The 6,210-nt window shown below is 50.2% G+C and overlaps 1 long non-coding RNA gene across 1 annotated transcript; it reads left to right on the top strand.

Moving 5' to 3' along the window:
- The first annotated feature begins 758 nt into the window (after positions 1 to 758).
- On the top strand, positions 759 to 5,877 carry LOC120876917. Its single transcript, XR_005724247.1, has 2 exons — positions 759 to 1,029; positions 5,425 to 5,877. It is a non-coding gene; the product is annotated as an uncharacterized LOC120876917 (long non-coding RNA).
- Positions 5,878 to 6,210: the final 333 nt, after the last annotated feature.

The following is a 6,210-nucleotide window of genomic DNA, read 5'->3' as shown; positions in this document are numbered from 1 at the left end:
ATGAAAGGGACAAGCCTTCCCCTCACCCCCAAGGACTTGTATTCTGCAGGGGGAGACAGAGATTATACCTGCACTGCCACTGTGGAGCCACTAGCACGTGTGGCTATTTAAATGCAGAATAATTAGAATCAAAGAAAATGGCCAATTCCATTCCTGTGTCATCACGATCACATTTCTAGTGCTCAGTTGCCGTAGGTGGCCCGTGGCTATGTATTGAGCAGTGCGGATTATAGCACATGCCTACCCAGCAGGAAGTTACTGGACAACACTTCTAGAGACTAATAGACCACATGGCCTCAGACAGAGTGATGGCAAGTCAAGCAGGGGAACAGAGGGGACGTGGACAAAGTGATGCTTTTTTTTAGAAAGAAGGAAATATTTGAGCAAATATGAGAGCTGTGAGGGAATGCTACCTGTAGAAATCTGGAGGACGACTGTTCATGGTAGAGGACACAGCAGGTGCAAAGACCCTGAGGTAGGGCCACAGTTGGGGCCTTGAGGGAAAGGGAAGCCAGCATGGCGATAGTGGACTAACTGTCAGCTCCTCCAGCAGTGAGCAGGGCGTGCATGCTGGGCGCTCGGTCGCTTCAGTCGTGTCCGACTCTTTGTGACCCTGTGGACTGTAGCCCACCAGGCTCCTCTGTCCACGGGATTCTCTAGGCAAGAATACTGGAGTGGGTTGCCGTGCCCTCCTCCAGGGGCTCTTCCCAACCCAGGGATCGAACCTGAATCTCCCGCGTCTCCTGCTGTGCAGGTGAATTCTTTACCCACTGAGCCACCTGGGAAGCCCAGTGAGCAGGGCAGCATTGCAACTCCAGGTCAGCCCTGTTGCTCCAGGAAACATCTCTTTCCCGAGACAGTCCTTTTTCTCCTTCCTCTCTAAGAGTCTGGGAGTGGTGACAACTCTGTTCCCTCTCCCTGTTCTGAATCTGGAGACTCACAGGACCTCAGAGCAGGAAAGGCCTGCAAGATGATCTTTCGGAGCAATCAACTCACTCACTTGGGGATGGGAAGACTAAGGCCAGAAAGGTGAGTCTGGAATAGAATGCGGCCTCCAGCGGCCTCTTCTGAATCACATGGTCTGGAAGTTGTTCTTCTCTTTCACCATCTCAGAACTGACACTGTGCAGCTCAGAGTGAGTTTCCCCAGGGCAGCAGCCTCAGAACCACTCAAGCATGGCAGGAACGTGGTCCCTGGGCCTGGGGCCCGGCAATCTGCGCTCCACCAAGCCCGCCAAGTGATTCTGGGGCTGCCAAAGTTTGACATCCAGAAACTCTAGGCTGGCCTTCTTTGTGCGTTCTTCCCTCCAAATCAGCTGAATTGTTCTAAAATACACAATCCACCTACAATCACTACACTTTGCTGCCCCAGATCTTCAATAGCGTCTGGAAGCAGATAACTTTGGGCATCCCTTCAAATCCTTTTGGTCTCGTCTCTCACTCCAGCTAGCTACAGCTGTGAGGCTCTGCTCCGTGCAGATTTTGTTTGTTTGGTTTTCATACAGGTTTTTACCCACTTTGTGCAGAAGCAGTCTTCCTCTCCTCAATCTTGCCTGCCTCCTTCTGATCCTTCCTGGGGCCTGGGCCATGGTGACCCCAACGGCCCATAAGTGGGAGTGATTCTGGCCTATGGGGGACAGAGCCTGAGAATGAATGCGTTCTACATTCTTCCTGGGCTGAGTGCTCCTGGAAGCCCCATGGGGCCCAGCAGCTCGGCTTGGGGCCCCTATCCCAGCACCCTGGCCAAGTCCCTGGATCACACTTTCTAAGTAATCACACTTAATAAGACTTTGTCGTAGGCTCTGCTTTCCAGAGACTCCAGACTAAGACATGTCCTTTATCTACCCACATTCAGCCAGGAGATGTTCATGTCCTACAAGGCTAGACTCTAGGATGGAGGTTACACCCTGAACAAGACAACCCCTGCCCTCCAAGGCCCCTAATAACCAGTGTATCATGGGACTGGGGAGGTAGGGCACCTCCAGGAGGCCTCCTTCCTTGCCTTAGAAGTGAAATTACAGTGATACGAAATCACACCCATGCTTTCTGGGAAAGGAGAGTTCCCCTCCCGTGTCCATCTTAGACTCGTTCATTCTTCTGCGTTAGATGGGCACCTCTCAGTCCCATCCCACCCCCCAAAACCAGCGATCTCTAGAGCCCCCAGAACTTCTGTGTCTCGACACAAATTGTCACCAGCTACTGAGCCTTTCCTTCAGCTGGCCTCTGTGAGTAATGGTTGACAGAGTGGATTTGGGAACAAGACTCCTTGGGTTTGCGTCCTGGCCTCACCACCTATATCACCTGTGCAGCTCTGGGCAATCTGTGACCCAGCATCCTTATTTGAAAAGTGAGGGCAAGAGCATCTCCCCCATAGAACTGTTAGGGAATGCTGAGAGCCACACAGGCACACCGGCTGGCTATTACAACTGTTAAGTCTTTATTCTCATCACAACCCTACGATTTAAACATTATCACCTAATTGTTCAGATGGAAAGCTGGAGTTCAGAGAGGTTAAGTGATGCTGATGTGCCCACGGTTACACAGCTGCTCAGAGGTGGAGCTGGCAGCTTGAACTCCGTCTGTCCCAGTCCAGAGGCCTTGGCACCCAAGGGCTGTTTCCTGGTGCTCTGGGGCTGAGCTGCCGCATTAAACCTTTCTTCCACCTTGAGCGGAGGACTGCTCCCTGCTTGAGCCCCCCACCTGTGGGTGGGCTTTGATTATTTAATGGAGAGAGACCATCCAGGGGGAATAAAGGGTTTCCAGAGGCCCTGGGGGTACCAACCATCCCCCACACCTCGAAACCTTGTTCCCTTTTCTCTTGATTCAATCTTTGTCCCCCAGTATCAGCTGTAACTGTGTGGTGGCTGCTGGGAGAAGAGAAAGGATTTTGTTCATAATAGTATTTCCAAGATTGCCTTCCAAGGAAAACTTACGCCTTCGGAGGCCCAGTGGAATTAAACCAAGAACAGCTCTGGGGTTTAAAACATCTAGAAAATGTTGGGTTAAATAAAGTCAAAAGATCTTCCAGCCCCTTTCCCACCCCGGATGTCTGAGGACCTTTGACATGTCAGCGTGGGCTAGAACTCTGCAAAGGGGACTGTAGCCTACGTGTTTCCCAAACAGTTACCCGAGGAACCCCCCCTTTCCTGAAGATGACCTTTCAGATTTGCTGAACTAGCTTTGGGCACAGCTGCTGTAGAGTTTGGCACACTCTACCCTCTTCCAGAAGGACAGATTACCGCAGCCAGATGGGGGCTTCCCTGATCCGGCTGCTCCTGCCTGGGGAGTCTGTTCCCTACTCTTGGGAGAAGGTGTGAGTCACCCATCTTGGGCTTTGGGTACCAGTACTGGAGTGCAGGAAGGGCGTGCTCAGCGGGAAGGCAAGGGCTTTCTGTCTCCTAGAAAGTGCATACCGCCTCCAAGGCCAGGCCCAATGGTGGCTACTGCTCTACCATGATGCCTTGTTTCTTACAGCTGTGCTGGTTACTAAAGTGGAAATTCCTCCATGCCTATTAGTTAAAAGCTGCTGCTCTGAGCCCTCGAGTTCCCTCACCCCTACTGCTGTTCCAGCCACTGCAGCCTCTCTTGTGGGACCCTCTGCACCTTCCCATGATCTGGCAGCCAAGGGGTTCATGCTTGGTGCAGCCTGGGGCCCCTTGGGACCCTCCCAGCCTCCAGCAGGCCGGGGTCTATTCCAGCTGGTCACAGCTCTGCCATGGTTTTGTTCTATTTGTTTGTCCAGTTGCTCAGTCGTGTCCTACTCTTTGCGACCCCGTGGACTGCAGCTCGCCAGGCTTCCCTGTCCTTCACTATCTCCTGGAGCTTGCTCAAACCCATGTCCATCGAGTCGGTGGTGCCATCCAACCATCTCATCCTCTGTCATCCCTTTCTCCTCCTGCCTTCTAGCCTTCCCAGCATCAGGGTCCATACCAGTTGATATAGCTATAATATCATCCTTGGTGTCAACTATTAGCACCCATCAGATGCTCCAGTGTCAGAAGACATAAGCAGATGAAGAACACAGGAGCAATGGTATACTAGAGGAGAGAGAGCACAGACTTGGGACTGGTCCCTCAGCCTCTCTCTCTGCCATCCCCAGCTGTGTACCCTGGGGAGGTTCTTCTCTCTCCCCGAGACTGTGCGCCAGGTGTTACAAGGGTGAAGGAGACCCATGGCCGGCACAAAGGATGTTAGTGGCTTCTTCCTTCCCCATTGTGCCCAGTGCAAGATGCTGGCGGGTGGCTGCTGCCTGGAGTGATGATCCTCCCAAGTGCCTCTTGCCTAGAGCACCCTCCTTATTAAGGGAGCTGTTCCATAGTCACATCTAATTGCCCTCTAACTGCCTGCTCCCCACTGGGCCCTGCCTGGGCAGGAGCTGGAGTCTAATTGGAGCCGCTCCACCGTCCTGGCAGGACTCCATTCCTGCTAGGGGAGGCAGTCTGGGTGGGAGGGTGGCTCTGCCTGGCCCCTGCAGGCTACTTCCAGCTGAGGGGTAGGGACAGCAAAGGTGAGTATGGTTTCCCCTGAGTTACTGCTCCCGGTGAGAGCAGGACGCAGGACGGGGAAGACTGTTGGCTGAGCTCACGGTGCTGGAGGCTCTGCGTAGTTTATTTCTCTGTTAAAGCCGCCTGGATGATGTCTAGGGGTGCTTGCTTGGAGCCCAACAGACTTGGGTTGAATCCTTGTTCTCTGTTTACCAGCTTTGACTTTAAAATCTTCATCTGATCCTCAGTTTTGCCATCTGAAGAATGGGAATGTAGGGAGGAAAGAATAGAAGGACATAAAGGGTTTCACACTGAGCCCAGGGCATACATGCTTTCGTTGAGGCTATTGGTACAGCTTCACACTTCTGATTCCATCCTACCCACCAGGCCCCAAGGCCTCAGGCTGGACACTTTCACATCTCACATCTCACTGAATGCTCACAACAACTCAGTGGGAATAATTTGATTTTTTTCATCGAAAGGGAGACTGAGATTCAGAAAGTTAAAGTGACTTACTCAAGATCACCCAGCCGGTAAGCTGAAGAAGTCTAATTTCAATGTTCTTTCTGAATCCATTCCTGACGTTCATCCATAAATAAACATTTATTGGGTGCTTATTAGATCCAGCAAGGATTGGCCTCCAGACTTTGGGTCACATCCAGAGACCTTCATATCTGTAGCTTCATTCCCTACCCCCTTCTTCCTGCGTGCCTCTACTACAGAGTTGAGATTCAATTTCCCAATCTCTTTTGCAGCTAGAGATGGCTCATATATGTATCTGACAATCTGGCAGGGGGAGTTAGGGCCAGTGTTAGTGGGAGGTGGATTGATCTTTCAAGGAATCCTGGTAAATATTTCAAAAAGTTTTGAAATCGTGGTAAAAAATTAAAGATACATTAGTACATAAGTTAACTTCTACTCTCTTTCTGCCTTAAATACAGACATGACTTCTGGAGTTGCAGCAGCCATCTTGTGACCATGAGACTTCAAACATAAGAATGAAAACCAATAAGCTAAGAATGTTCAAGAAGGATGATAATTCTGGGTTCCTGATAGCATTGCTGAGACCTGAACTACCACTCCAATCACCTACTAAAAGGTGAGAAGAACAAGCCCCTGTTTGTTTAGGGGCTCAACTTTAGGCCAGTTGTTCTCAAGGTGTGGTACTTGCTTGAACAGCAGTATGGGCATTACATAAGAACTTATTAGAAAACCAAAATTTTGCCCTCCTTCCATGATTCAGACCTGCTAAAGTGGAAACTGAGCAAACTGAATTTTTACAAGCCCTTTGGGTGATTCTGATGCATACTGAAGTTTAGGAACCATTGACCTAAGCACCCCAGTGATCTGGTACTTGTTACTTGTATCTGAAAGTAAATCTCACTGACACTGTCTCTCTGAGTTTTTGCTCAAAGACTTTTCCCTGCTTAGAATGCCCAATTTGCCCTTCTCTTCTAGGATTTTTCATTAAATGAGTTAATTTTGATAAGAGAAACCCAGAATGGCAGAAAATTCATTCATGCAACTTGGCAAGGTGCACGATTATTTTCTGGATTTGGTCTCAGCCGTCTCAGAGGGCTGGATATAAGCACAAAGCTATAAAATTGTGCCATTTAAGAACATGTCTGGTTCCAGCTGGAAAACCTAGAATTGGAGTTTGTCTCTCTTCCTTTTACATGAGACCAGAAGGAGTGATCAGCGTGCTCCAACATCCTTCCTTTCAGCTG

This window comes from Oryx dammah, unplaced genomic scaffold (assembly GCF_014754425.2).
Source record: "Oryx dammah isolate SB20612 unplaced genomic scaffold, SCBI_Odam_1.1 HiC_scaffold_17, whole genome shotgun sequence".
Lineage (NCBI taxonomy): Eukaryota > Metazoa > Chordata > Mammalia > Artiodactyla > Bovidae > Oryx > Oryx dammah.
Note: the sequence above shows the minus strand (reverse complement) of the source record. Positions and strands in the feature narration are given on the sequence as shown.